The 16,262-nt window shown below is 38.1% G+C and overlaps 1 pseudogene; it reads right to left on the bottom strand.

Annotated features, from left to right (window-relative positions):
* The window catches only part of LOC133762072 (protein FAM98B-like), a 62,207-nt pseudogene extending 47,267 nt beyond the window's left edge, over positions 1-14,940 (bottom strand).
* Positions 14,941-16,262: the final 1,322 nt, after the last annotated feature.

Below are 16,262 nucleotides of genomic sequence, written 5' to 3'. Positions count from 1 at the left end.
CCCACAATGGTCCACAGGGGCATTGTTGGCTTTCCATTCTGCAGGATTGGATGTTCATTCCCCAAATGGGGCTCTTTTTTGCCACAGGACACAGGAAATGTTCCATAGAATTATAGCTACAACCTGAGCATTTTAAATTTTTGTGCTCAGGGCATATCAGGCTAATGGAAGAGCCATTATTTTGACAGGTATAATTGACTACAATTAGTAAGAGGGAAGGATGATTTACCCAATGAGGTCAGGGTAATATATTTATGGAACTGAGGTGATCCACTAGGCATTGCCTATTCTCACTTGCCCCACCATTGCTGAATGGACCCTTGGCAGCAACCCAACCTGAAAAAGTATGATTTCCAAAGGCTAATTTTCCACAAGAATTTATGTATGGCCACATCATCAGGTTATACACGAGGACAAGCAAGGAGATAGACAAATAACTCTTAGCTCTTCTACCGGGAGTGCATCGATTAACGAGCAAGGTTCTACTTTTCTGGCTCCACCTCCTCTTTTGTGCAAAGGCCACATTTCCTGAAAGTTGTTCAGTTTTTCAATGACTAAGCAACACAGCTGTACTAAAGGCCAGTTTTACCAGAGGTAGAACTGGAATCTTGGCTCAAGGATTCATTGACCTGATTGCAATGTTCTAAAGAAACAGTATTGTAGCCTGAATATCCTCTTACCCAGTCTCTTTTACCTAATTTCTCTCTCCTTGGTGGGAGGCTGACACGGATTACTTTGAAGGCACTTCCCTAGTCTATATTTGCCTGCCCTTCCTTTGTTTCATTCAATAATTTTTTTCCAGGTGTAATTACATGCTAGCAGGCTTTCTTGAACAAAGATAATTTGTACATAAGGCTTCCTCACAAGATTTTACTCAACTCTATGGATGAATAACAGAGAGGTAATACAGCCAAAGAGGCAATAGCAGGATAAAGATCAACAAGGAGTCTAGGTACTGCTGAGGTTACTGAATTGTGTGGCACTTGGTACACTTGTAGTCATAAAGTCAAAGCTAGGTGAGTGATAGTTTACTGAACACAGTGGCATCATCTGTTATGCATTCTTTAGTATATTAAATTGTCTAATCAAGTAGAATCCTAAAGGTACATTCCTGGGTCCTATTTTCCAAAGGTGTTATCATCAATCAATTAATGTTTCCTAACTGATTTAAGGATTAGGCAAGAAACAATTTTCACAGTGAGGCACTGGTTATTACATAGTAATATAAGGGTTTTCAAAGATGTCGCTGTAAATACCTTGAATTAGAGTAAGGAAAGTGTGAATAAGAAACCAGAACTCTAACATTTCTGAGGATAGAGAAAAACCTGTTATATCCTTCCTTTCAATCCTAATGCAAGCAATTGCTTTTCTCAGCACAGCTTACTGCATATGACTATTTTTTCCAATTTATGAATTCCTGTATTTTATAATTTGATTTATCTCTTGGTTGATTCAATTTCACTGAATTACTAATTTTGACCCACATGCTTTTATTCTTGACACTTGATTATTTTCCTTTTCTTACTTTCTCACTTTATGAACATGCTTTGCATTCTGAGGATAACATTTTCTATTTCAACAATTTTCCCATGAGAGCTATTTATTGGGGGTACTATTCCAAGTCCAGTTAGAAATATATATTCTCTTGCCCTCCTGCACAGATGTCATCCTGTGATATTCTCTTTCCTGAGATATAAATTGTATTTTCTAGATACTACAGTTTTTGCCTCTTTGATTTAGTAACTCATTTATGAAACATTCTATAGAACTTCCTAAGATCTTTACAAAGAGACAATCTTATGAATCCTTAAAAATTGTTGAATATTAATACAAGTTTGAAAATCATGAGGCTGGTGTCGGTGTCATGGTATAGAGGGTAAAGTCTCCAACTGTGATGCTGGCATCCCAAATGGGCATTGGTTTGTGTCTCATCTGCTTCCTTTCCAATTCAGCTCCTTGTTAATGTCGTGGGAAAACCTTCAGAAGATGGCCCAAGCACCTGGGCCCTGCCACCTACTTAGGAGACCCAGAGGGAACTTCTGGCTCCTGGCTTCAGCCTAGTCAAGTAATGGCTGTTGCAACCATCTGAGGAATGAAATCAGCAGATGAAATATTCTCTCTCTCTCTCTCTCTCTCTCTTTCTCTCTCTCTCTCTCTCCTTCCCTTTCTTTAACTCTGACTTCAAAACAAATAAATCTTAAAAAGAAAATCTTTTCCGACAGAAATTTAAAGTTATTCACTATTTTCTTCTTAGCAACCACTGTCACTGGTGAAAAGTTTGATGTCAGATCTAATTAATTTGCTATTGTTATTTTAACCTCAAAAAGCAATAAGTCATTTTCTTTGCTTTGATGTTACCTTAAATAATATAACAGTTAAATGTGTTCTGTAATATGACAAAGCAATGAATTGAAATTTATATTTAAGTAAATGTATGATTTTGTCATCATATTAACCATATTGTTTACTTGCCAGTTTATTAAATGATAATTGCTATATTGTTTATCATTTGATAGAAAGTATTGGTTGTTTTACAGCATAACGAAAATAGTTTTATTTCTTTACAAAAAGAGATTCAATATAAGTAAAACAACCAACAATTCAGGTAAAATTAGAAACTTAAAACATTTAACATTTCCAATCAGATTACTTTAAAAACATTCATAATAAAATAAAGAATGATAAGGGGAGCGGAAGAGAAGGAGGGAGGAAAGGGGAGTGGAAGAGAAGGAGGGAGGAGGGAAGAGAACATCATTATATTCTTAGAAATGTATCTATGAACTACATTAAATCTCTTGTTTGAATTTATATTACCCAAACATGGAAGCAAGAAAACATCTTTAGTATGAAAAACATGCATATACATGAGTCCTAAGTTAATCAAAATACATCTAGTAAAGGAGTATTTGATGGTGTATCCCACCTTTCTGTGTATATTTTCTATCTACAAAACAGAAAGAATTTTTTGGATCTTATATATTTTTGCATGAAAATACTTCACAGAAAAGGCAACTTTACTAAAAGGCAACTACAAAAAATAAACTTGTTTCAAATGTGAAACATAAGTACTGAAGAAATAATGTTATCAGTTAAATAGCACTCAGAAACTAATTCTTGATGCAATAAAATTGATTATTCTCAAAAATAATGTTTTCAACAAAATTGTCATTTTTGTATTGATGATTAAAGCATTATGGAATTATAATTCATATTTAGAACCGTGTTTTGTAGTTGTCTGATATAAACAATGTTAATTGTCATTATATGGTAATGTTAAGCCTATATTAGATTTTGCACATAAGGGAGCTTACAAAAAATTTACCTTGAATGGTTTACATTAGATAAACTACCATATAGATATAACAGAGACCAGATGGGGTGTAATAATTTTCTACTTTGTTTGTAGTCAAAGGTTTAACACTTGAGAATGATTACATTCATATTTATATTGCATCTGCTATGCCTATTTAGAGCTAATTCTCCCAAATTCTTTGTGTTTTAGAACGTTCTATATTGGTACACATATTTGACCTACTGTACTTTAAGCATCCATATAGTTAAGAGAAAGGAGCTCAACTAATTAAAAAATAATTGAGCTAAAATAAAGAGATAAGTTTTACTTCAGTCATCGACAATGTCTCTTATTTGAAAACCTGTATCACCAACTAGAAAATGATCAAAATGTATTTTTTAATTTATTTGTTGCTGCAGACTAAATGTTTGTGATCCTCTACAATCCATATGTTGAAACTTTAACCACAATGATATGGCAATAAAAGGTGGTACCTTTAATAAATGATTTGTTTTGGATGAAGCTGTAGGATGGAGCCCTCCTGAAAGGAGATAGGAGTAGAGTCTTTGCAAGTTGATGAAGACATTATAAGTCTCTTTTTTTTGCAGTGAGCAACATAGCAAGAAGGCATCCAGGTAAACCAGGAAAAGGCCCTTTACCAGGAAACTGCTAGCTCTTATTCTGACACCAAGTCTCAGATTTTCAACTTCTATAGCTGAGAAATAAAGGCTTATAATTCAAGCATCTAACATGTGCATTCTATTATACTAGCTCAAACTGGGAAGCTTATTCATTTAAAATTAAATTCATTAATAAATAGTTTATGTAGTTTACCTTATAGAACATACACAATGCATATATATATATATATATATATACACACACACATCTATAAAATCACATACATATCAGTGATTTTTAAAATCTAATTACATAAATTGTTAGGATAAACAAGTAAAAGTCTAATATTAGTCTTTTTTTTAAGGATTTATTTATTTACTTGAAAGTCAGAGGTACACAGAAAGAAGGAGAGACAGAGAGAGAGAGGGGGAGAGAGGGAGAGAGAGAGGTCTTCCATCTGCTGGTTCACTCCCCAACTGGCCACAACAGAACGGCCGGAGCTGCACCAATCAGAAGCCAGGAGCCCGGAGCCAGGAGCTTCTTCCGGGTCTCCCATGTGGGTGCAGGGGCCCATAGACTTGGGCCATCTTCCAGTGCTTTTCCAGGCCACAGCAGAGAGCTGAATTGGAACTGGAGCAGCCGGGACTTGAACCAGCACCCATATGGGATGCCGGCACTGCAGATGGCAGCTTTACCCTCTACACCACAGTGCTGGCCCTGTCAATTTTCTTGAGTTTGTCAAACTACCCAATTGTTGAATTCCCCTTTCTTTATGGCAGACCATTGCTTGTTTAATCTCTGAGTCTCTTAAAACTTCCTCAGAATATATAACATAAACTCAAAACTTAACAAATAATGCAATGCCCTCTTAAAACATTAGTATTCTACATGTTCACTGGAAATATGTTCTATACAGATAAATAGCAAGCATTGTATTGTTAGAGAATAGGTTACAGCATGATGACCTTCACTTGGTTAGACTTTATCAAGAGATTCATTTTGTTCAGGGGAACCATGTTTGCAATCAAGTTATTTTTGATAAAAGCAAGTGTAGACCACTTATTCTATAAGATCTTTATTTTAGAAATTCATATTAAAGGAAAAATTGTATTTTAGTTCTATTTTTTAATTTCGGTATGATAATATTTAGATTTATTCAAAGGGAGTGATATTATTCAAAAAATTGTTGGGTAAGGTATATCATTTTAGTAAAAGAGATATCTTATATCTCCATCACAGATAAGTCATTTTCAGTTTTATGACACTATGTAACAAAGTCCCTCATATATAACAAATAAAAACAATGAAGATTTCACTACCTCTCTTGTTATATGAGTTTAATGGGCTGAGTTAGGCAAGATTTTGCTCAACATTTCTTATTGGAGCTGCAGTCATCTACAAACTTAGAAGGTACAGCTGGCATATGGACTCAACAGGGATGAAAGGATTCTTGGAATGGACCAGAAAACTGGCAGGGTGGTGCAACTTCCCATGCAGTCACACAACTCTTCCTCATGTGACCTCTCCAGCTGGATAGCTGAACTTCTTGTATGAAGCTTGAATGATGTCTAATCAATACCACACTTTCTTAAAATCCAGAAACAATCAGCAGAGCAAAATTTCTGCTACTTAAGATAAAACAAGTCACATGTCCAGCCCACATGCAGTTGTCAAACTGCACTACCCAAAGGCTTTAAGAGAGGAAATTGTGATTTGTTGTGTGGCTATGTTTGAAGACAAGCTAACCTAGTACTCCCTCTGAAACCTAAATGATGCATATTTCTCAATTTGGCAAGTATATTCTCACAACATTTTATTTCTTTATACCATAGTTTCAAAACTTCCTATGACTAAAGCCCAGTTACAGGTAGGTCTCTTTAGATGTGAATCATTTTTATCTGACTATCTATGATATAAAAAGACACCACTGCAACACTAATATGTTGCCTAAGAGTTATTATGAAGTTGGCAGAAATTTTTATGCTTTACATCTTGGATTCCCACAGCATCATTTATTTTTATTTATGTTTATTTCCTTATTAAAAAGTGGTAATGCTTGATAATTTTGTAATGCACAAACATTTTTAAATAAACATATATACATACACACACATTGTTGAACAGTTAAGTTGAGCTAATTATAAATGCTATATCTCACATAGGTATTCCTGCAATGTCAGCATATAACAATCACTAGCTTTACATGTTTTCAATCTTTTAACATGTGGATGGATAAAATATGGTATGTAAAGGTACTTCAAAAATCTGTGGAAAAATGAAATTAAAGTATGTCTATTGTAGTGCAAATGTTTTTGAAATCTTTATAGAGTTTCATAATACATATTTTACATGAAGTTTTTGAATACCTTGTCCTATATCTACACATATACACACCATCCACCCATGAATACAAAGAAATATTATCCACTCACAGAATGGAAGAAATCTTGTCTTTGGCAACAACATGAATGAACCTAGAAGGTGTTTTGCTAGGCAGAGTACACAAACTACAGTATCTTTTTCACCATATCTTGTTGGTCATTGTGAAATAAAAGATTCAAATCTGAGTAGGAAGGGGCAGTACAAGGTCACAGCATCAATCCTGAAAGATGTGACTTATTTGAAGTCTAGCCACAGAGACCCTCAATTCATGTCAACTTAAGTTTCAGTGACTCTAAATTTTGGCCACATAATCACAGCATCATTTAAATATTTATATTCAGAAAGATTGATATCTAAATGGCTACCAATTTTTACTAAGAGTATTTATAGTCTTACTAATTTTTCACCATTTACATCACCTGAGTTTTCTCAATTTCCGTAATACTTGCTTATGTGTTTCTTGAATTTAGTTTTTCATGTCTACATCTTCATCTCTTCTTTCCAGGGATTTTTGAATCTAGCCTTCTTTGACCAAGAGTATTATGTTTGTATTTCAATGCATCTGTAAAAATAGTTATTATATAAAATGTATATGTCTGTAGTAACATTTATAAATGGTTTTCAAAAGTTCACTGAAGGGACCAGTGCTGTGGCATAGTAGGCAGAAGTCTGGACAAAGTAGGCATTTTATACATCTCTAATGGAGGAGCAATAATGCACAGTGCATTTCCATGGGAAGTTGCTTCAGAAACCTGCCTCATTAACACTCAAAAGGATCACTCTCTAGTGAGAGTGATCTTCTGCCTCTGGTACCAGCACCCTATATGGGAACTGGTTCATGTCCCTGCTGCTAATGACCTAGGAAAGCAGTGGAAGATGGCTCAAATGCTTGGGCCCCTGCACCCATGTGGGAGACCCAGAAGAAACTCCTGGCTCCTGGCTTCAAATTGGCCAAGTCCTAGTCATTGAGGCCTCTCTCTCTCTCTCTCTCTCTCTCTCTGACTCTCCCTGTTTCTGTCTGTAACTCTGTTTCGTAAATAAACAAATCTTTCAAAAAAAAGTTTGTGGAAATTGAGATCATGAAAAAATAATTCACTCACAAATATATTTTCATTTCATTTTTCCACAAATTTTTGAATTCCTTTCACATACAACCTTTTTCTTTATTATATGCAAGTTACCTAGCTTAATAGTACTTGATTTATTATCAGAAATACATAAATATACTAATATGATAAAATTTAATTTAATTTTAGAAGTCGTTAAAATTTATTTTATTTTTGGTGATTCTGTCTTTACATCTGGGCTTTACTTATTTTTAATTTTTAGGACACTTTTTTATATTTCGATTATATTGTCCTATATTGTCTGCACTATGTTCAGAGACAAATCTGTCTCTCTCTCTCTCCTCTTCCTCCCGCCCTCTATCTTTCCTCTAATATGAAAGACACAGAGACAGACGGAGAGAAAGAGAGAGACAGAAAGACAGAGTGATCTGGTTCCTCCCTAAATGCCTGCAAAGGCCTGGGTTGGGCCAGAAACTCAGTATTCAATCTAGGTCTCCCATTTTGCTTTCAGGGCTCCTGGTACCTCCCAGAGTGCTACCTCCCAGAGTGCACATTAGCAGAATGTGGAATTGGAAGCTGTGCCAGCAAGGATTGGAATTCAGGAACTCGAAAATGGCATGCAAGAGACACAAGTGATGTTTGAAAAGTTGCATCAAACACCCACCTGTACATCCTTCTTTTATAGTCAGAAACTTTCTGTTGCCTTTAGAAAAGAGTGTTGTCTAAATTCCTTTGTCTTACATAGAAGATATTTGACAGTTCAGTCCTTGTATATATCTTTTACATTCCCCAAGAGTATCATTACATTTTTTCCCATTATGGTTTCGTATCAGCTTTCCCCAATATGTTGTAATAACACTGCCTGTTTCATGGCTTAGTCAGTTCTGATTTGTCATTATTTGAAGGTCACAGTTTCAGGGGAGCGTTTCCTATCTTTTAGAACAATTTAAAGTTGGTGTTACTCCTTCCAATTTTAGCAGCATTTTAATTTTACTTAACACTAATATCATGTTCATGTCTTAAAGATCTATATCTCTGGTACCTTTTTTTTTTCAGAATAAGGAGAATTTACTCATTTATAGGAGTAGAATAGAACCTACTTAGCCAAAGAATTATGTAGATATATGAAGTCACATCTCATTTTTACTACTTTCAATCTTTATATATCTTTAAGTGACTTGGCTGTTTAAGCTTAATTATCCACCTGTAAAATGGATACACTAGTAATTCACATTTCATACCACTTTTATTGCAGTTGAATAATATAATAAATGCAAAGTATTTAGAAAATATCATAGTAATAAAACATTAAATTTCAGATATTATTAATATTATATATTAATGAAGTATTAACAATAGAATAATAACAGACATAATGGTAACAGTATTAATTGCATTGATGAAGGTACTATGTTTATTTTCTATCTAATAGAGTATCTCTAAAAGCAGTAGGTGAGTAAACAAAAATATGTTAAATATTGGCAGCACCAATATCATATAGCCATTATATTTTAGTTACAATGACATACTGATCTCCAAGAGAAATGAACAGGTATAATCACTTTTTTGTGATATCCCCTTCCTGTGATATAATAGACACTGAACTTACTGAAGCACAAATTGGCTAGAAGACAAAAAAAGGAAATACAAAGAGTGTGCCAATGGCATTGTGCCTACTTTCTTGTATGGGTTACATGGCCTGTCAATGTCACCTCCAGCCCCTTCTACAGTAATATCATAATAGTAAGTTTCTCTGTCCTGACATATTTCTCTATACATAACTATGATGACTAAAGAGAGGAAGCCCATCCATCAGAAACAAGGACTCTGGTGTAAAACCACCTATTAAAGTGAAGAACTGACAATGGAACTTCTGTATTGTCTTTCCATTGTTTTTTTTTTTCCTCAGTAATTACATGGAAGCAAAGTAGCTTTATTTGAAACCTTGTTGTTGTCACTTCTTCCCTGGACTTGGACACTTTGTTTATGTCATTCTCTTATAGCTGTTCAGTAATTACAAAACATAAATTAGTTAGAATTTTTTTTTACAATTTTCAATTGTTTATTATCTTTAGTTGAGAGACAGAGAAAGGTCTTCCACCTGCTGGTTTACTCCTCAGAAGCATGTAACGGGGCCAATGTTGTGGAATAATGGGTTATGTCACCACCTGTGATGCTGGCATTCCATATAGGCTGCTCCACTTCTGATTCAACTCCCTGCCAACACACCTGGGAAACACTGGAAGATGGCCCAAGTCTTGGACCCCCAAAAGAAGCTCCTGGCTCATGGCTTCAGCCTTATCCTACCTTGGCCCTTACAGCTATTTGGGAAGTGATCCAGCTGGTGGAAGATTGATCTTTGTCTCTCTCTCCCTTCATAACTCTGCCTTTCAATCAATTAAAAAAGTAAATCTTTTTTACAAAAGAAAAGAAAAAAAAGTGTGCAACATGGTGGGCTGGCACAGGCAGTGAAGACAGAAGCTGAGAACTCAATCACGGTCTCCCACTGTGCGTGGCAGAGACCAATGTACATGAGGTATCAGTGGCTCGTTCCCAGAGTGCAGATTAGCAGGAAGCTGGATCAGAAGTGAAGCAGGATTTGAACCCAGGCACTCCAGTTTGTGAAGTGGTTAAAATTGTATCTTAATTGATATGCCAAATACTTGTACCTGTGCATAAATTTTCAAAAACACATATAGGAAATAGGAATTGGAATTATTATCAAAATGTACCTGAGCTGCCCAATTGAAATTGTGTAACTACTCTGTCCAGTTTCTTAACAAAGAAGAGTCATTAAATTATCACATATCTAGGTCCCAGAAATCTCTTTTCCTTGAACCAATATTTCTTAATTATTTGTATTTTGTCAATAGCCTCAAAAAGTACAATGATTTTGCATACCATTTCCCATAGTAAGCTCTGTATGTTATAAAATACATGTTTGATACAAACAGTAGGTGCCTAGAGGGTAGTTTGAGAGGATAGACATTTTAGAAAACACAGACAATGTTAGGACTGAATTAATGAGACAGTTGTAACACAGAGCAAGAAAAACATCAAATATCATGCTATTTTGCAGAGCACTTTCTGTGTGCCCTCTACCATATAAAACTGTGTGATTTTTCCAGTCTATACAGGCCAAATAGTGAACTTGTAATAAGATGATACGTTATGAAACAATACTTCACAGTGTTTATTTCATGATCCAATGAGACATGATTCTTTCATAAGGAAAGGTTTATTCTAAGGGAGTAGTATCTATGTGTTGGCATTTGTCTCTCTAACATCTGCTCATATAGGAATTATGTCAAGTGGAATTAACTGAGGGTGAGTCCTTCAACTTCTAATGTTTTCTCTGTTTTCTGACTCCAATCGTTGAGCTTTTCCCTAAGAGTGTACATTGTACATATCCAAATGATTGTAAAGTTTGGGTTGAATGTATGCTTGGATGAACATCAGCTTTATTCCCCTTAGTGTATTCCCAATCTTCAGTACCACCCAGAAGCTACTACATAGGCTGAATTCTGCGGCTCAGCAACTAAGTGGTACAAGCCACAGGGAGTGCATTATACCAATTTTCCACAGTCTGCACTGCCTACCCATTTGCTTAAAATTGCAATTCAAAGATGTTGACTTTACTCCATAAAGCTCTAAATAGTTTGGGCTCTGGTTCTCTCAGAAATCCCTTCTCTCCCTCTGCTTTATAGCAACAACTGAAGCCAGACTGTATGCTCCTAATGAGAGTTCCCAATTTTAAGGCATATGGAGCTTTATTTAAAATGGGAAGAGCATTACATGGGCATGATTTCCTAGGGATTCCAGTGCTGAAAGCCTAACATGGTTTCAACATGTTGACCTTCTGGCTATCTTTTAAATGCCCTTTAATTAAAATAGGTACATGCAGCATCCCTATATTTTGAAAGCACTGTATTGATTATTCACTATTTTCACTTTCATTTGCATCTTACACTGTATTTTGTGATTTTTACCAAGTGTGATAAAAAGTATGATTTTGATGTATTATCTGTACTTCCCATGCTTAATATTTTTATAAAATCAACATAATAGTGGTATTTAGCACATGGACAGAATATTTTAGGATTTTTTGGGAAAGTAATTGCAGTTGTGTCTTAGAAAGCTGTTATGACAGAGTTACTAAAACATATCATTAAATAAATTATGGACTCCCGATATATGTCAAGATGTTGCATTCACACATTTTTGATAATTCTGTGAACAATGAATTTTAAGTAGAAGATAATTTCTTGAAAGTAACAAATAATGAGACAGTTTACATTTTTACACATACATATTACATTTCAATATATTCTTTTAATAATCAGTATTAAATTTAAATGAAGGTAGATTTGAATACTCAAACAACTGAAATATGCTAAAATCAAAGATATTCAACAATCAAAAGAACATAAACTACTCTTAAATTGCATTGATTTCCTTTTGACTTTTAGTTTATAATCTGACCAAACCAATCAAAATTCTCATTGCTTTATATTTAATTTTAAAACATAAATGCTGTGCTTTCTTGAGTACTTCACAGCTAAATGTACTAATTATGAATTTAAAATTTTATTTTAACTAAAAATATTGATATTTAGAATTAAAAAACCAAATCTATTTGTTTATTTATCTCTTTTGATTACCAAGATTTATTATTGTTTGGGTTTTTTTTTAAATGTTTTTATTAATATAAACTGAACAGATTTCATGTATCTCATAGGGGAAAATACTAAGAAGGCAACCATGCTTCCCTCCCTTGTTCTTTTCCTCCCTCAATCCTTCCCCTTCCTTCCTTTTGTTTTTTCCTTTAATTTTCGCAAAATCAGAATTTCAATCCACCCCTATAGTCACAGGTTTAATTTTCTACTAATCATACTATTCAACAAGTAAAAAGTAGAAAGACTACAGTTCCACAGGAGAATAAATACGGTCCAAAAACAGCAATCAAATCATAAGATATTTCATTCCTATATAATTTTTGTATTCTGTATTAATTATCACATATCGGAGCAAACATACTATATTTGTGCTTTGGGGACTGGCTTATTTCACTTTGCATAATGGTTGCCAACTGCATTCATTTTGATGCATAAAACAAGGTTTCATTCTTTTTTATAGCTGAGTACTATTCCACAGTCTATATATACACCACATTTCCTTTATCCAGAATTGAAATGTGGATGAATTGGAGTACATAAAGGTACTCACCTAGGCAGCTTGAAACAATGACTAGTGGTTGGCCTACATAACCCCTTGTCCCAATATCATTCCCTGTCTAACATTTACTATTGTACTAAGTGGCCCAAGAAGGGTGATCCCTGCCTGACTACTTATAGAGTAGAGGTTCATGGAACATACCAATACAAGATAAAGAGCAAAGAATTCAATCATGTCACCTGGGACAAGATGGCACTAATCACTGAACTGTCTTTGCCCACTGTGACTAAGAGACTTAGAAAACATCAAGAAAGTTACTCCAGAATTCAGAGGCCATGCTTGCCCAAGTTAACCAGGGCATCATCCTGCACAAGTTTACAGACTCCTGAGTAGATCTTACTTAAGGTATATCTCCTATCTGTATTTAAGAGACAAAATACACAATCTCGGCCGGTGCCATGGCTCAATAGGCTAATCCTCCGCCTTGCGGCGCCGGCACACTGGGTTCTAGTCCCGGTTGGGGCACCAGATTCTGTCCTGGTTGCCCCTCTCCTAGGCCAGCTCTCTGCTGTGGCCAGGGAGTGCAGTGGAGGATGGTCCAAGTGCTTGGGCCCTGCACCCCATGGGAGACCAGGAGAAGCACCTGGCTCCTGCCATTGGATCAGCGCGGTGCGCCGGTCACAGTGTGCTGGCCGTGGCGGCCATTGGAGGGTGAACCAACGGCAAAAAGGAAGACCTGTCTCTCTGTCTCTCTCTCTCTCTCACTGTCCACTCTGCCTGTTTAAAAAAAAAAATACACAATCTCACTTCTAAGGCTTTTGATATGGGAGCCTGGACATGTTCTCCAATTATTTAAAAATTAGGTGATTCTTAATTTTCAGAAGCTCTTAATTATAATGTTAGAATGACACAAATTTTTATGAATAGTCCTTTTCTACTTCTAATGAAAATCATCAAAATTACCATCAAGGAAGAGACACAAATCAGATGAATATACATATACCTTAGATGTCACCTCCACTAAGGATTCTTAAAGGAGCTGGTGCTGTGGTGTAGTGCACTAAGCCTTCCTAAATGGGCACCAGTTCCTGTCCTGACTGTTCCTCTTCTGATTCAGATATCTGCTTATGGCCTGGAAAAACAGTTTAAGGTGGCCCAAGTACTTGAGGCCCTGCACCCAGGTGGGAGACCCGGAAGAAGCTCCTGGCTCCTGGTTTCAGATCAACCAGGTTACGGTCATTGGAGCCATTTGGGGAGTAAACCAGTGGACAGATCTCTCTCTCTTTCTTCCTTTCTGCAGCTCGCCCTCTCAAATAAATGAAAAAAAAAAAAAGAATTCTTACAGGAACCCCAAGAGTAACTTACAGGTTGTTGCTATATAATGTCATAATACATTTTCATTACTTGGTATTTTTCTTGTGCCACTATAACAACCAAAAAAGTTGGTGGCTTAAAAGCAATAATAATTAAAAAGACAGAATTGTTGTCTGACACAATTCTTGCGACTGGAAATCTAACATCAAGCTGTCAGCAAAGCTGCATACCCCCTGGAGTCTTTGGGAAAGATTCTATGTTTCTTTCACCTGCTGGAAATTTGTGGGGAAATTAGTTACAGGAAACAATTCAAAGATGGTGCTCAGAGAAAGTAAGGTGGGTGGAATCCAAAGTTGTTTACCACCAAAGCTAATTGGCCATGCAACATCAGGGGAGGTAACAAAACTAGTAACAAGTGTATAGACATATGGCTAGTCCTATAGAAATAATCCCATAAAGTGATCCTTTAAGTGATTGGTCCTTATGCCCTGCCCCAATGACTGCAGTTTTGTGCTATAAAAGGCTCTGTTAAGTGCAAAATAAACGAGTTCTTGCTAGACTTGGCTCCCCGCTGCCTCTGATTGTCTCCGTGATCGGGAGGCTGGGGAACGGGCGAGCATCACACTTACCTTTCCTTGGACCCAGTCCATCCTCATAGGGGTGGACTAAGATCCTGCATCTGGCACCCAACGTGGGACACGAGCAGTTACCTTTCAGCCGAGGCTAAGCGGTCTCTCAGGGTAAGTGAAACCCTAGTATGAATAATGCAATTTCGTCCAATGTGGACTCGGCCATAAAGGCCTTACAGGACTTGGGAGAGCCCAGAGATTCAGAGGAAGATGGTAGGGAAAGAGAACGGGCTAAGTTTAACCAAAAAGCAAAAAAGAAAGTAAAACTCACCCTGCCTAGCCCATCCGCCCTAGAAGGGCCAGGACACCCCCCATACCTTCCCTGGGGCAGAGGTGGCCTCCCGCTGTGTAGAGCAGCAGAGGGATCTAAGTGATCCGGACCCTTGCAATTGTCTCCAGGAACAAGGGAGGCTGGGGAATGGGCGAGTGGGCCACTTACGTTTCCTCGGACCCACTCCATCCTGTACGGGTGGACTAAGACTCTGCATCTGGCGCCCAGCGCGGGGCGGACTGGGGAGCCAGAACTTGACGGCACAGCAGAGCTGGAGACAGCCGCGCCGTCGGGTGTGGGCTCTGTGCCCCAGGAACAGGCTTTCCAAAAGCCACTGCTGTGTACCAGGTGTCTGTTCTGACCGATTCTCCTCCTCCGGTGTGAACGAACACCATTCTGACCGGTTCTCCTTCTTTTTTAAATATTCTTTTTTTTTTTTTTTTTTTGACAGGCAGAGTGGACAGTGAGAGAGAGAGACAGAGAGAAAGGTCCTCCTTTGCCGTTGGTTCACCACCCTCCAATGGCCGCCGCGGCTGGCGCGCTGCGGCCGGCGCACCGCGCTGTTCCGATGGCAGGAGCCAGGTGCTTATCCTGGTCTCCCATGGGGGCCATCCTCCACTGCACTCCCTGGCCACAGCAGAGAGCTGGCCTGGAAGAGGGGCAACCGGGACTAGAACCCGGTGTGCCGGCACCGCAAGGCGGAGGATTAGCCTGTTGAGCCACGGCGCCGGCCTTTTTTTTTAATTTTTGACAGGCAGAGTGGACAGCGAGAGAGAGAGACAGAGAGAAAGGTCTTCCTTTGCCGTTGGTTCATCCTCCAATGGCCGCCGCGGTAGGCGCGCTGCGGCCGGCGCACCCCGCCGGTCCGATGGCAGGAGCCAGGTGCTTCTCCTGGTCTCCCATGGGGTGCAGGGCCCAAGAACTTGGGCCATCCTCCACTGCACTCCCTGGCCACAGCAGAGAGCTGGCCTGGAAGAGGGGCAACCGGGATAGGATCGGTGCCCCGACCTGGACTAGAACCCGGTGTGCCTTCTCAGGTGTGAACGAATCCCAATTCCACAGGCGGGGCGGTTCTGCCTCCGGGTCACCCACAAACGCACCTGCTGGTGGGTGGCAGGTAGCGCCGGGGGCAGGATGGGGGCCGTGCACGCCCCACCCCCTTCTCCCCCAACACCGTCTCCTTCTGGAAGGACAGAGCTCAATAAATAAACGAATTTATAAGCCACAAGTCCTTTAGTTTATAAACAGGCGAGGCCCAGCTCGGGCATGGCCACGCCTGAGGATGCATTCTCCTTGGGACAGAGTTTACCTGGGGCCACAAAGACAGGACATATAAATAAAAAGGCAGTGTTTCCATGTAAAATGAAAGTCCATAAATAAATGCAGAAAAATAAATTACAATCCTTGTCCTCTTATTTTGCACAAAAACACTTTTTTTGTTAAAAGGCTCCTTTGGTCGGCCCCAGGAGGCGCATGGTGGGACTGGGGCAAGGAAGCTGGGGTCCCGCCGG

This window comes from Lepus europaeus, chromosome 6 (assembly GCF_033115175.1).
Source record: "Lepus europaeus isolate LE1 chromosome 6, mLepTim1.pri, whole genome shotgun sequence".
NCBI classification, from domain to species: Eukaryota; Metazoa; Chordata; class Mammalia; order Lagomorpha; family Leporidae; genus Lepus; species Lepus europaeus.
Note: the sequence above shows the minus strand (reverse complement) of the source record. Positions and strands in the feature narration are given on the sequence as shown.